Genomic DNA, 16,020 nt, shown 5'->3' on the forward strand with positions numbered 1-16,020 from the left:
TAAAATGTCTAATGTTCTAATGCTAATAATTAGCCATCACATTAATAAGAACCAGATGTAGTTTTAAATTATAATTTTAAACTAACTTTACTTATTAGAGAAGACTTTAATTGAACTGTGTTTTGAATATTGGAACAGATAGAAGGTCCAGTTTTTAGCTTTTTAGTCTTATAGGATTTACAAGTATACAGTAACGAGTAAAAAGTGGGTAAATTGTGCAGTGAACTTCATTTGCTATCAGACAAAACCATCAAAACCTTGATAAGTTCACAAAGTACTCATTAAGTCTGCTGGACCCCGGGTATTTACAGCTGTTTTCCATAATCATCATCATCAATCATTTAGAGCCTTGTACCTACTGCTACTACATACTTGTTAATTTACTTAAGATTTAAATTATATTGGTTTAATAAATGATACACCTAGAAATACCTATGAAAACTCTATTCTGTGCCTTGAGAAACCCCAATTTTGTCATTATATAAAGCCATGGTTATATCTTTCATTTCAAGCAAATTTAGAATCCATTTATAAGAACCAAATGTACACCTTAAGATGTATTATAATGCTTAAAGTAGAAGCTGTCTTAGAAAATTAATTGATACTGCTTTAACTGTTTAAGTTTTTTTGATTTTTTTTTTTTTTTTTTTTTTTTTTTTTTTGCATATGAAACTCCCTGGGCTTAGCAGATAGGATTTTTTATGCTTTTTCGTTGTGTTTTGAATATATTGCCTCTGTGCTCTATTAAATCTACTGAAATTATTTTCCAATGAGTTACATAATTTCCCCTTCTGAGGGTTCAGAGAGTTCTCACATGACTCTGTATCATTTCCTAGGGACGCCAAGGGACCCGGGGCCCAGATGCTACTCACACTGTTTTCTAAACTCAGCATTTTACTATTTATAACTTTCTCCTTCCACAATTCATTGAAAAATAATACAGTCGTATTTCATTTGTGCTCTATATACCGATGAATAGGTAAGTAATTTCAAGACTTCATAGATAATTTCATTTATTTTTCAAAGAAAAAACTCTCAAAAGATTATTCTATTTTTTTTTTAATCACTTCCGGTAGTGCTACAGCGGTTATCAAATAAGGGAGGCCGTTCTGGGAGCTCAGGCACACTTACAGGTAAGATGACTTGGTGGAATTCAAAGGTATGGTCAGCCAGTGTTCCTTACTTTAAAGGAAACGTTATTTTAGTATTAAGCACTGGAAAATCTCGGGTAGAGTGATGTACCTGGAAACAAACTCGACTGGGATTTTAAAGAATGGATTCCGATCTCAGTTCTACCACTCACTGGCTTCCTGGACCTGCACATACCATCTAGCTTGCACAAATTAAGTACCCTCTTGGGGACTCCATTTTCACACCTGCAAAATATAAGCAGTTGGAATACAATTTCTGGGATCACTTCCAGCTCAAACAGAATGTGATGCTAGAGCCTTGGTAGTTAACTTTGGTATTACATGAGGACCAACAGGAAAATAATTCTTAAAGTGGCATCACAATATGAATACATTAAAAATGACTATAGGTTATTTCTTTAATTTTTAAAATTTTTATTTATTTATAAGATTTCTATTTATTTATTTGAGAGAGAGAGTGAGCCAGAGAGAGAGCACAGCTGGGGTGGCGGGAGGCAGAGAGAGAAGGAGACTCCCTGCTGAGCAGGGAGCCTGATGTAGGACTCGATCCCAGGACCCCAGGATCATGACCTGAGCAGAAGGCAAATGCTTAACTGACTGAGCCACCCAGGCACCTCTATAGCTTATTTCATTTAAATAGAGTTTTAGAGTTCGATCCTCATTTCTCTGAGAATCAAGAAAAAAATCTTATCTCAAGGGTCCATAACTAGATACTTTCAAAAATCAGAATAATTCTAAAAGTTAATGTATTTTTACCTGATGTTTGGATCTTTTTGAACTAAGGTGGCATTGCTTAACATCACTGACAAGGATTATGGTTCTAGTAATACCATAATTTAAAAATCACTCCATAAATTGTAAACTCTCAGGACAAAAGACAAAAAAATTAAATTTAATGCCATTTTTTTATTCTTCACTGTTTGACCCCTTTGGAAATTCCACGGCATTACTTGGAGACCATTTGTTAATTAGATGGCCTGTAATAAAACCAGGCAAAGAACTCTAAAGCTAAAATTTAGGAAACACACGAGTTGACGGCTTTAGTTTGGGCAAACTCTAAGGTCAAGATCTCAAGTGTGAATGTCAATGTCTGGAGGCTTGTCATTAAAATAAGAATATTTGGAAAAGTCATTTAATAATGATTCCGCCCTCCAAATCCAATCCACATACTCTGATTTTAAGTCAGACAGACTGAACATACAAAAACATCTGCCTGAAGAGCTAGTCCTGATATAGAAGTATTGGTTGTGACCCCACTGCCCTGCATCCTGTCCTATCACCTCCCCCCCGCCTCCGCCTCCACCTCCACCTCCACCTCTGCTTGTCTTACTTTGTTTGCTTTCTTTTAGGCCTTTGTGGAGTCTATATACTATTACGCAATTCACTTTCTTGTTACAATTCATTTTTATGGTCTGCATGTCCCTCCCAAAATGCCACATTTTGTTCACTATTGCCTCTCAAGTCCTAGAACAGCCCGGGACTTAGTAGTCATTAACCAAAGACTCGCTGAATGAAAGAAGAAATGACGTTTGCACTGGATTATAACATATCCAGCTACGGGTCTTGATTCTCAGCTGGAATCACAGTACTATGTGTAAAAAACAAATACGTTTCAAGCCAGTATAGTTTATAAATTTCATACCGGGCTTCGCTGGACATTTGCTTCCCTTGTTATAAAAATCAATCATTAAAGTTGGCAGTGTTGACCCACACGGTGAAAATGCTGTTGTCATGGCCTGGTGCATAGATACCTTACTCATGAAAGATGAGCAATGAATAGAAGAGCAGAGTGAATTACCCGAGCGCGAGGACCAAGACAGAACACTATGGTTGCAAAATATTGGCTCGGACACTCATCTCATCTGTTTGATTTTAGCCGACTTGATGAAACTGCCATCTAGAATTTTCTTATTCAAAGGAGAAGACCAATACCTTAGTAATGTGTGGTTTCCATAGTTCAACTTGCACTTATTACAGGTGTGGTTATTCTAATAGCAGCATACAAAAGAGGATATTTGAGCAATCTTTACTTTCTCAAACAAAAGCAAGGAAATTCTGGCCCACATAGTTGAGGCCCAGTAGGAGAGAAAGAAATTAAACTGGAGAAAATTTATGTAAGCTGGAAAAAAACTCGAGGAATAAAACGGTATTCTGGAATATAATCCCTTCATTTAAATCTCTTTTTGCTGAAGTAATCTATCATAAAGGCCAATGTATTACATTTTTATTTTTGAATATTTTTCTCTTTTTATTTTAATAGGAGTGTCACCTGCTAGCATACATGACATTTCTTCACAATTTTAGGTCAGAAAAAATAAGCTTTTTTCACCTCGTAATTTTTCATGCTCTACAAAGTTTGCCATCATAAACCACTTTGCATTTATTATAAATAGGTATTACATTAGAAACGCTATTCAACTGTATTCCATTTCACTTGTGAGGCTAAGCAGCTTTGCATGACAACTAAGTTGAGTTGCTGGGATGATGCTTGGAGGATGTGTTAACCTGGAACTGAAGTTACCTAGTTGTGCCTTACTGGACTCAGAGTCTGCAAAATGAGGGCAAGAAACCTGCTGCAAGGAGGGTGGAAAGCTATTACAATCTGCATTCCTAAATGGAATGAAAATTTTTGCTCAGCAAAAACCTCTTGATGGCAAAAACTGTGAAATTATATTCTGCCGTTAAGAATACCTGTTGGGGTGGGAGGAAGCTGAAGGGTCCACTTTCCTTCAAATTAAAAAACTTTAGTGTACATATTTACGGTCTTAGTGGAAGCTATGGTTTGTTTGTCTCCCAAAGACAGGCAACTTGGAACTCCTTTATGCTGATAATGAAAAAAAAAATATTGTCATTAGTCAAGTACTTAATTTTTGGTTAATAGGTGGTTTTGTCTTTGATATAGACGTATTTTCTCTTGAAAATAAATTTCAATATAATTGCTTTGCTTTATAACAGAGAAGATGACTTTTTGGACTTAGTCTGGCACCTAAAATGTGGACCATTGCTATTTCTTGGGAAGTTTTTAGAAGTTAGGTTTATTTGCTGAACAAACTCCTATGTCAGCCCTTAAAACTATTATTTATTGATGACTGTATACTTTCATAATATAAGCATTCACTACAAAGTTCCTCTTTCATTTTAATTAATGCTTTCTGGCCCTAAATTTCACCTTTGCTTATTTTAAAAAAATTTTTTTAAAGATTTCATTTTTAAGTAATCTCTACATCCAATGTGGGGCTCGAACCCACAACCCCAAGATCAAGGGTCATGGGCTCCACCAACTGAGGCAGCCAGGTCAACTCCCCCCACAAATTTCACCTTTTCTGATATTAAGATTCTAACTCCTAATTTCTTTAGATTGCATTTGCCTATCCTTTCATTTTCAAATTTTTGCCTAACTTTGTTTTGGACCCATCCTTGTGTGCAAGATGAGAATTTGTTTCTGCACTGTGATCTAATTGAAAATAATTTCTTTGAAATAAACGTATTTCCGTTTATTAATATGAAGGATACGAAAGTGATATTTTTTCATAATATTTTCAGTTTTCTGTTAAAGGTTTTGAAAATCATTATATGGTCTATTTGCCTTGCTTAATATTTATATATAACTTCTTAAGCATATTTAATAGGGTGCGTATTTTCTTCTAATTTATAACTTTGTAAGTTCATGTAATAACCTACCATGAAGTTTGTAACTTCACGTAATAACCTTGATCCTTCCATATCTTCAGAGTATTTATCATTCCCTATTATGAGTACAGAAAAAATTTTTCTTCTTTCTCCTCCCCATTCTTTGTGACCCAGTATTGGATAATAGCATGACTTTCTAAGCATCCTTTTTTTTTTTTCCTACTCTTAAATACTTCCATAACTTGATTTGTCAGGTTTAAAGGATATCCACTGATCCATAGATATTGAGAATAAAGCAATCAGCCAACTTAGTATATGCACCAGCTTATTCCCGTTGTGTCCTCCTAAATTTGTTGGTTGCTTTAGTTCTATAGGATGTTATATGTGTATGTTCTGTCACCCTCATCTACATATGCATTTCAGATTTAGTTTTAGGGTTAAATAGGTTCAATGCTCACGATCAGATCCGTTCTTTTGCGGTCATCTCTTGGTTTGATGGACTCTGTCCTCCAACAGTGGCCACCAGGAGGGCTCATTGACAAGAGCATTTCCTGAGTTCCCCTATGTTCAGAATATTTGCCTCTTGCTTTTATACCTTGAAAGGCAGTTTGGTTGGTCATATAAATCTTGGGATTCACTTTCTTTCCTATGATGACAGTGAATTCACGATCTCCCAAAGCATCTTATTTCATTGTTAGATATCTCAACTGTTACTGCGTGAGTTTTGTTTCTTTTTGTAACTGTTGCCAAAATTGGTCTCCTTGAAAACTTCCAAAGGAGCAGCCTATAGTCCCTCCCACATAAACCCCCAATCTAGGCTAAAAGTACAAGTCATTGAAGGAGAGTTCTTAAGGCCAAAATGTCTCCGACAAGCCTTTTAGTAGACTTAATAAGTTGTTACTCGGTAATGAATTGCATCTTCCTTGCCCTCCTTGTGCCCTACCCATACTGCTATTTTAAAGCAAGTTAGAAGGGTGCCTGGGTGACTCAGTTGGTTAAGCATCTGCCTTCAGCTCCAGTCATGATCTTGGGGTCCTGGGATCAAGCCCCACATTGGGGGGGAGGGGTCCCGGCTCAGCAGGGAGCCTGTTTCTCCCTCTCCCCTCCGCTTGTGCTCTGTGTCTCTTGTGATCTCTCTCTCAAATAAATAAATAAAATAAAATAAAAAAGAAACTTCTCAAAAAAAATAAAGTTAGAGTAATCATTTCAGAGCTGGAAGGGACCACTGGGATCATCTACTGCAAAGGTCTTATTTTAGGATGAAGAAACTGAAGCGCAAGGAAAGGTAAAGAGAGTTCTCTACGGTCATGCCATTACCAGGAAGCTGAGCCTGACCTTGAAACCCAGAGATCTCCAGGCAAAAGGCTCTTTTCATGTCACGGCGTCCTTCAAAAATACAATGATCAATTTTTGTGTGTGGTTAGAACATTTAAGTTCTGCTCTCTTGTGTGAGCTGCCGGATATGTTAACTAACCTTTCTGTGGCAATCATTTTGCAGTATATATGTGTATCAAATCATCATGTTGTACACCTTAAATTTACATAATGTTATATGTCAATTATATCTCAATAAAGATAAAAAGGATACAATGATCAAAAGTGTTTCATTGCACTTAAAGTATTCAATATAAGCTCCATGACATAAGAAAATCTACCTAATGTCTGCTAGAAAATTATCATTTCATTTCTCATTCCAACTACATACGGAACGACTCATGCAGGATAGCTGTATTAGAGAATTTTCAGTGGGTTTGTCGTTCATTTACATAAATTGTCACTTTCATTTTCTGTGTCTTGAAACTGAGAAACTTCAGATAAATGTAGATTTAGTTTTCCTACCCCAAACTCTCTAAACCATCATTTTGAAATCAAATTACACAGCTTGTGCTTAAAACATAAGGGCCAGATTCTATCTTCAAATACACCACCCACTCTCTAACAGCAGAATTTGGCCCTAAAAACCCATTAACAAATATTGTCATTAAACTAAAGAGCTAATTACTTTGGATTCAGACAGAATGAACAAAATCATAGGCCAACTGCAGCCAGTAGTAATAATGGTGAGACTAACCGTATGTTACACTGGAGATTTAAAGAACAAAGATGTATTAACACTAATGTAGCCAAACATATAAAATTATCCTCCAAATGGAGGAAACTATTATCATTGGAAAATTCTTGAAAGTACATTGGAATTATCTGATACAAGAAATAAAGGATATTTCTAAGGAATTAATTGTCATAATTTGAAGTTATCAGTGTTTAATGAAGAGAGAAACTTGAAAATTTTAGTGTACTGCAATATCCACAAATGAAGAGTTATATCTAAAAATCATTTTATCTAATTGGAAGTACTATCCTCATATTTAAATCAGTTTAATACTACACGACGCAAGAGCCTTGCTTTACGGCTATTTTAAACAAATGTTATCAGGTTTACCTTATAGTTCTATAAAAGTAAATTTCCTAGATAACTGAATATTTTCCCAGACCTTGAAAAATATTTTCAAATTACATTAATAATACATAATTTAGAAAAAGTTTTACATACCCTGAGAAGCAATACAAATCAAGCATAATTTATCAGTTGAGCATAACCATTAATAATATTTTGCTATATGCCATTCCAATTTTCTTCCTATGCATCTGTCACTTTTTTAATAAAAATGGGACCACATCAAAACACGGTCTGTAGCTTGTGTTCATTTACAGTATATTATGAGCATTTCGCCCACATCAGTAATTATACTCTTACTACATAAATTTTAGTGACTCTGCAACTTCTTAAATTGAGAATAATAAACACATTTTAATCTTTTCGGTTATCTCACAAATATCATTATTATACTGCTCCGTAATAACACTAACACTCTCCAGAGATTATGACACAGCTCAATCTCCTTTCTCCTATACTAAATGGCCCCAGGTGGCTCTACTGTCCTAAAGGTGTCCCTGGCTTTTAGCTCTTTTTCTCCTTCAATATCAGATTTCCATATAAAGCTGACCAAACCTGAAGTAGACCTAAATTGGCTGTTTTCATTTTTTAGATTAATGACATGAAAGATAATCTACTGACAATGAAAATAATTAATGCTTTTACGTTCAATTACATTAATAAGTACTCAGGTATTTTCTTCACTTCTTCAACCTTCATCTTGGATGAAAATTTCCTTCCAACCTTTCTTACCCAAGAACTCATTATTGAAAAACATTTGCTCAGCCTGTCTTGTTAAAAAGTCACACCTTGCCAGACTGATGTTGACTGTTCTTTGTATTAACCTTTTATATGCAAGTTTGGAAGAGATAAAAAATGCAATTACATATGAGAGGACCAGACTAGAAGATCTTAATGGTCCATTTCTGCTCTAAAACTGATGCTTCTGTGCTTTAATAAAGTTTCTGTAATTTATTGTTTCGTTGTGTATTTTACTTCCTGAGTACGGAGGCTGTCTCACTCGGGTTCGCTGAAACTACATAGTAAGTTTTCTTTAGGGAGCCACAACTTAAGATAAATATGCCAATGATAATGAACGTGACTCATTTGAGGACACTATTTCATTCTCTCTCCACCTGCTCCTCGGCAAAGGAAAAAGGAAAAGAAAAAAAAAAAGAAAGAAAGAAAAAGCAGAGGAGTAGTTTCTATGTTTCTCTGAAGTAAAAATATTACAGAAGACTTGCACTAAAAGCTTTATTAAATCTTACTTGAGAACTTCTTTGAACCATAAACTTGTATGGTATCTATCTGAGGACTTTACAGTTCGGGTACTACAAATTTTAGGATTTTATGGTCAGATGTGGCAGTGAGAGCATTGCCTATTGAGAGTAATACTGACAACAAATGCACGTGAAGATTCATTACTACGTTAATGTAATTCTGTACATTTGTAGATTGCTTGAAAAAAGTGCTACCTTGTTTTATCCATGTCTATATTCACTTTCTTTGTGTAATACTAACAACTAATATGTGCAGCTAATTGCTGCCATGGGGATATACTTTTTTTTTTTAATTATTAAGGGTTTATTTTTGCCATTTGGTATTTTATTGACAAGAAACTCTTTACAATATGAATACGTGTACACAAAACCTGACAAGAGAAAAAATGTCTATAAGCCTGCAATTCAATCAGAGGATCTTAAATACTTCACCCTTCACTAGGAAATAATATCACGTTGTACCTTTAAGGAACCAACACAATTTCAGTTCTAAATATGCCTCTACGAATCACTTTTGTTACTGGAGCAAAAAAACTTTACATAAACTTAAAATTGCACATAATAAAGATGAAATTGCTAAATGAGAGAAAGAAATATAATAAAGTGATATTCAGTAAGTGTGCATATAACCTATTATAAAGATATCACATGATTTAGGAGTTTTTATCCGCAAAGGACAATGAGTAGCTAATGATGTGTTAAGCAGATCTGTTCTTTTGAAAATCTAACACTGAGTTTTCCAAACGTAGAGAAAAAAAAAAAAAAAAAACCTTCGAAAATGAAAAAATGCTTAGCCGACCCTGGTAATAACTCACTATTTCTGTCTTCTTAGATAGTTCTTAGAATTGAGCCAGTAAGGATAAACATCTGAATAAATTAAAACATTACAGAAAATAGGGAACCAGCTGAAGACAGTGATGAGCACATGCTCACTCTGAAAGCTAGCTGGGACCCCTGGGACTTTGCCCATCATACTGCACTTGAAAAAGGTGTATCAAAGAGAACTAACAATTCAATTTGGGGGGGGGCAAAAAAGGAGCACTAACTTAGCACCTCGGTGCTAAATGTACCTTACTTATTTATTCTTGTAGCTAAAGGAAACAAACAACATAAAACCCCATTTAATATAAAGTTTGAAAATTAGAAGTGTATTGTTTTGAATGCCAACTTCACCATTTCCCAAAGGACCAAGACCCACCTTCATCAGGACCACTTGGGGGTGAGTAAGTAAAAATGAAGATTGCTGGGTCACATCTGAGATGCAGTGAATCTAACTCTCCGTGAAACGTGCCCAGGAATCAGGATTTTACAGACCCTAACCACCCCCCTCCATGTGACTCTCACCCACGTTACAATTTGAGAACCACTGTGATTATCATGATTTTTTGGGGTGAAACTGATGATCAGTCATCAAGTTTACCACTGAATCGTGCTTGTATTTCCATTGACATGACATATAACAGCTTTTAAAGTTTGCATTTTATTTTCCCTTTTTGCTGTGGAACTGTACATAGATGGCTATTTTCCCCATGTTAACTGCTTTTACTTTTGTATATTTTGTAAAACATATTAAATATTCACTTCTGATGTAATTAAGAGTCCACAATCAATGTGAGTTACTGCCAAAGTCACTCACCTTCAAGTCCTTATGCTTGTTCAGAAAGTTCTGAGCGTGTACGACGGAAATTTTCAAGAATATATACAGTGGATTCTCTAATTTCCATGTATTTCCAGGCTGGCCAAGGAGACTCCTGAAGCGGATACCAGAATCGCCATTGAGAAGAGAGGACACCGACGCTGGAGTCTCTGGGTACCCGATTATCTCTGAACAGAACAGAAACACAAGTAGTCAGTCACCTGAAATTCATAGAGAATCTGCTATGGAGAAGGTTATTTTCAGTAAACTAGCAGTGTTACTAAATTTAAACTTGGCCGGGGTTTGCTGCTCCCTGATTTAGCACAGTTGTCATTTAAAATTTCATGTCATTGTGAAGGCAGAATTGCATGATGCTGCTGCCTGCAGAGGATCCCGGTTGAATTCATATGGCTTTAATTGACTACTTCTTCTAAACGTTGCATCAGGTGGTATTACTAATTTTATTTTTGATATGCAGATGCTAGATTTTGGTGCTGAATTTCTTTCTAAGTCAAGGTTGATGAGTTCTCTTGGAAATATATCCTTACATGAGCCTCTAACATACCCCATAAAAGACAAAATGTGATACTTTTACAAAATCCCAATGGAATCATCTGGTACTTTTGCTGTTTTCTTTCACACGGGTAATGCTTGCCAAGATAAGTAGACATAAACAAAAATAATCTCCTTTCTAGTCAATATGAGTTGTCTCCTCGGGGAAACCAAAATTCTAGCACTTGGCTGAATGAGTTAAGCAGACATTGGTAGTGGCTAATGGAAAAAGAGACTAAAATATCTATTTTTAAAACTGGTAATTGACAATGCAAGTATTCTCCTAAAGGCTAGAGAAAGCAACATATACAGATAAATACAAAGTCAAATACAAAGTGACAGGAGTGTAATATACATGTAAGTATGGAGTATACTCTAAAACAATAGTTTGTCATGGAAGACTTTAATGTTTGGCCACCCAGAAACCATTCCCAACTTTTCTTCCTTGCTATGTCTCACAAATAGAGAACAGAAAATCAAATCAAATGTTCACTTTCCCAGTCCCCCTACTGCTAAGAATGGTTATGTGATTCCATTCTGGCCCATTAGATATAAGAAGTATGCTGGGTAAGAAATCCAGGCAAAAATTTGCTTTATCAGAGAGGGAGACAAACTGTGAGAGACTCTTAACTATAGGAAACAAACTGAGGGTTGCTGGAGGGGAAGTGGGGGAGGGGGATAACTGGGTGATGGGCATTGAGGAGGGCATGTGATGCGATGAGCACTGGGTTGTGATATGCAACTGATAAATTACTGAACTCTACATCTGAAACTAATGATGTACTATATGTTGGCTAATTGAATTTGAGTAAAAAAATTCGCTTTATTGATGAGAGATTCCTGTCCTTCTTCTCTATTTCACATAACTGCTTGCCTTGAATGATGAGGATGTGATATTTGCACGGAGGCCAGTCATCTTATCATCATGATGTAAAACACAATGAAAATCTAGAAAAACACAAAGATATAGGTCCTCTGTTGCTGAGCAGCTGAGCCAACACTACTAATGCTTCCTCTGGAATTCTATTTGTTTACAGTACCCGGTTTTCTGTTGCTTGCTAACAGAATCATTGCAGGCTGATGGTGTTGAAAAAACATTTGTTAAAAAGTAAATGCCATTGCTATAATTGTAGTGATATCATCTTTTCACATTATTATCTGCAAGTTCTCAATTCTGTGGAGTCGAGGACAGCTTCATTAGGCTGGCTGAGGTTGGAACTTGCCTTCTTTTTTACTACTAGGAAAGCTGTACATGTGGGGAATAATGGGTCACAGGGTGATGGTAACTAATTAGAATAAAATGAAATGGAAAGCCTAGTCTAGAGCTGGGTTTGGAGGAAGAGGGTCCAGTATCACGGTTAATAAAAGGATCTCATCTTTGCCTCAGTGCCAATGCTATCATATTAGTTGAAATCCCAGTGGAAGAGTTTGAAAATCCATCACAAAATTCACTCTTATTATCTTGTGATGTCCTGTGGATTCTTTGTTTGAAATATTGTTCCATCCATCACTTCATTACTTCTTTTCATCAACATTTCTTATTCAATCACAGTCTGAGCTTTCACTATCTCTTTCCTAGACTATTGCTGTGGACACTTCAACAGATTCTCTTCTTCTTTTTTTCTTAAACTTTCCAGTACGTCCTATAATTACTTTAAGATGTAACTTCTTAAAACATTTCACTAGATCCCTCTTCTGTTCAAAATATCAGAGCTCCTTTTGGCCTATTGGATTAAGTCCAAGATCCTTAAATCGGCATGTAAGTCTCCCCATAATATAGATATAATTAATAATAAAATATAGATTCTTCTAGATTTCCTATCTCCCTTCCCTAACTCTCGACATTATTTGGTGGGAGGATATGTCTCCACTGCAGAGGTGCACCCTAAATAGCTTAAGAAAACCCATGTAACTCAATCTTTACCTACAATTTTAGGAATAAGCACATGACCTTAAGAGGTTAGTAATCTCCATTCTGGCGTTTTCTTTGACCTATTATGTAAAAAAACAACTTTTGCTTTTCTTGCTGGACATAAGCATGTGATCATGTAACATTTGGAACTACTAGCAACCATCTTGGGATCATGATAGAACTTGCCAGAACTTAAGTCAACACCAAGGAAATAGCTTGCTATTTTAAATAGAAAAAGAGGAGCTGGGTCTGAGCATGTTATTTCACCCCTGGACAGAGTTTTGCTTGTAGGTAGAATACTCTGAACTTTTCAGTTATGTGTGAATTTCTAGACTCTTTTTAAAAAATTATTATTATTAAGACAATCTGGGTTGGTATCCTCTGTTACTGGCAACCAGAAACAACTTTGCAATGTATTTATGGTTTTGTGTGTCTGCCATTTCAATAATTTCTACTACTCTCTTCTTACTTCTATTCTTTCTTTAAAAAGATCAAGCACTCTTCCTCCATGATACACTTCCAGATTCTTCTAATTCATAGTGAGAGAACCCTAATTTAAACCACTTTATTTCTCATTGTATGTACTAATAAGAGCACTCACACCAAGATATATGATGCTATAATTTCATTTGACTCTCAAATCTTAAGCTTAACATTTTTTCTCTTATCTCCAGACTTTTATTTCTAATTGAATAGATGACATCTCAACTTGGATGACTTGAAGTCTCCGCAACCTGAATCTGTCTATAACCAAACTCATAAATACCTTCCTCTCAAGCACAGCTTTCTTCTAGTTTCCCTATTTTTTTAAAACAGCACCATCAACATCAGTTGGAGAAGCCAAAAACCAAGTTCTTCAACATTTTAAAATGGAATCGGAGTAGATTTGATTCTTCTTTTCTCCTTCAGCCCTAGGATTTGATCATCAAGCCTTTCTGATATTATTTCCTAAACAGTTTTCAAATCTACCTACTTTGTCCATTTTCTCTGTATATCCTCTCCATATTCTCTCTCCTGCTCCACTACCATCACCATGACCAGTAAGACACTGTCTGTTGCCTGGAATGCTGCTTAGATTTTTTTCTGCCTCCCATCTCACATTTTGTTTCCCTTCAATATTCTCTTCTTGTGGCATTTAGAATGATCTTTTAAAAACACACAGTGGATCATATCAATCTCTTGTTTAGAAACCTCCAATGCCTTCCCACTGTAAAGAACAAGGCCGTATCACCCAATCCCTACCTAACTCTCCAGCCTCACCTTCTTGGAGAACAGTGACCATTTCTGTTTTTAAATATACTCATGATTAAAAAAAAAAAAAACAAAATTCAGCAGAGTGTTTAGCACATGGTAGGCACTCAATAAATATTTGTTGAGTGAATAATTGCCTCGCAATAACTCTTGAACCATGAACCACACTGTGTTATTTTTCTTGTATATTTTATTTTCTATGTACATATCAGTACATTGAAGATAAAGAAGTGTCATGTTTCTCTGTAACCTATAGCATAATGTTATGTGAGTAGGAGGGGTTCAGAAGGTATTCAATTATATTGCTATAGATATTTCTACTCTGATTCCTTTTAAAAGGTTGACGTTCCTTCTCTCACACAATGGATAGTTATCACTTGTCTGTAAGATTAAAAATGAATTAGGGGAAATCTATTGTGTGCAAATAATGGAAGTAAAAAATAGAACACTTGCTTCCGATCACAATTCTATGGAATTTGCACAGATTAATTATAAAGGAGATGTTTGTTCTTCTGCATCACATGGAAAAGCTTTACATAAGCCCTGAGTTATGTGAACAAACTTGCAAACATCATGTTTGCAATTTGCACTGTCAAAATTTTTGCAAATATTTTATATTTTTCTTCAGAAGTCTTTACCTTTGAAAAATATAAGCAAAAATTCAATACTTTAAAGAAGTCTTTTTGGTAGTAGAGACTAATTTTGGAAAATAGTTACCCTAAGTACAAAATAGTTACCCTAAGTACAAATTAATTCTTTGTTATTGGATATTTACCTGAAAGGGCAAAAAGAACTGCAGAGATTCAAAGGTAGGTATGAAATTGTAGCCTGTGCTATAAACTGATATTACCCCCAAATAAGAGAACTATTTCTTAGAGTAGCCTGAAACGAGAACACACAAGAGCAACCCAAAAGCAAAGAACAGGACACAGGGATGCGTGCTTCTCAAAGGCTTCTGACTATTAGCTGTGGCCACATAATGTTTTCCAAGCTGGGGAATGATAAACGGAATTAGGATTGAGGAGATCTAAAGGAGGAAAGGACAAGAAATATAAGAGCAGACAATGTGAATTTTCTACCTGAAAAAAATTCTTGAGCAGGTTTAACCTTCTGTTTCTTAAAAATTAGTTGAAGTTTGCCTAAGGGATATTTATACAAGAGATAATTGCCTTTGGGTTTCTATAGGTCTGTTGTTCAGTTATAAATATCTTCTAGTTTTCTCAGGATATTGAGTCTATTAGGGAGTTTGTAAAAATTCTTTAAAAAAGGAAAGAAATAAAAGGAACCTTTCTTCATGGAATGCATTTTGAGAATGACTACAAATAGTTGTCCTAAAAATCAGAGAGCAGGGTAGTTTGCAGTTTTTCTCTAGGGTATTAAAAGATATTTTAGGAAAGCAGTGATTCATGATTAATATTTAACTGCTTTTCAAGCAAAATAGGAAATTCTACCAGGGTATAGACATGATTTTTTTTTTTTTCTGTAATCTAAGTTCCAAGGGATAGGCTGAAGCGTCACTATTTTGCTCCTCTTTAATAAATAAACGGTGAGCTTAACTACAGGACGGAAGGACAAATTCTTATGCTCTTCTTCTTTACACCTGCTTCTTTCCTGTATAAAGGAAAAATGATTTTCAATTTCACTTGTGAAACATTTCCATTTTATTTATTTCTTTATTAAGACTAGATTTGTCCTTTTGCATGAAAATTGATATGTTCTAAAATTATAGTACAAGCCTTTTGTATTTCTTTAAAAATCGATTCTTCTGTTAAGAGTCCGAGATTGCCAATGGATGTCACTGTCTTTCTATAGTGCTGTATTTTTAAAAACACATGGAATAAAGATGTTTGTTAGAGTGCTAAAAAAAAGAATATGAGATTGCCCATTTATGTGTACTTTATGTAGGTTTCCCCCCCAATCTTGCATAAAAATGCGAAAAGGTTTACTTACGCACCTCTAGCTCAAAGATTAGAACATCCTATAACAGCAATGAAAATTAAACAAGTAAAAGCCACGTATAAGACATCCGTGATTATCCCAAGACGATGAACCTTTTGTGATGTTCTCAATAAGACTGACTAAAGAGTTTCGGAACTGCCAACCCTCCATTAAGGAGATCTGGAAGTAATGTCATTATAAGGGGACAGGACTGTAATATGGTTAGAGAAGCTAAA

The 16,020-nt window shown here is 35.4% G+C and overlaps 1 protein-coding gene across 3 annotated transcripts in view; it reads right to left on the reverse strand.

The window, feature by feature from the left end:
* HS3ST5 (heparan sulfate-glucosamine 3-sulfotransferase 5) overlaps positions 1-10,364 on the reverse strand; it is a 148,435-nt gene extending 138,071 nt beyond the window's left edge. For all 3 annotated transcript variants that reach the window (XM_087865406.1, XM_045798508.2, XM_045798507.2), the window contains exon 1: positions 10,132-10,364. The gene's annotated coding sequence lies outside the window, so the exon portion shown is untranslated. The remainder of the gene's footprint in view (positions 1-10,131) is intronic.
* Positions 10,365-16,020: the final 5,656 nt, after the last annotated feature.

This window comes from Ursus americanus, chromosome 11 (genome assembly GCF_024610735.1).
Source record: "Ursus americanus isolate L20-20 chromosome 11, mUrsAme1.1.p, whole genome shotgun sequence".
Classification (NCBI taxonomy): Eukaryota; Metazoa; Chordata; class Mammalia; order Carnivora; family Ursidae; genus Ursus; species Ursus americanus.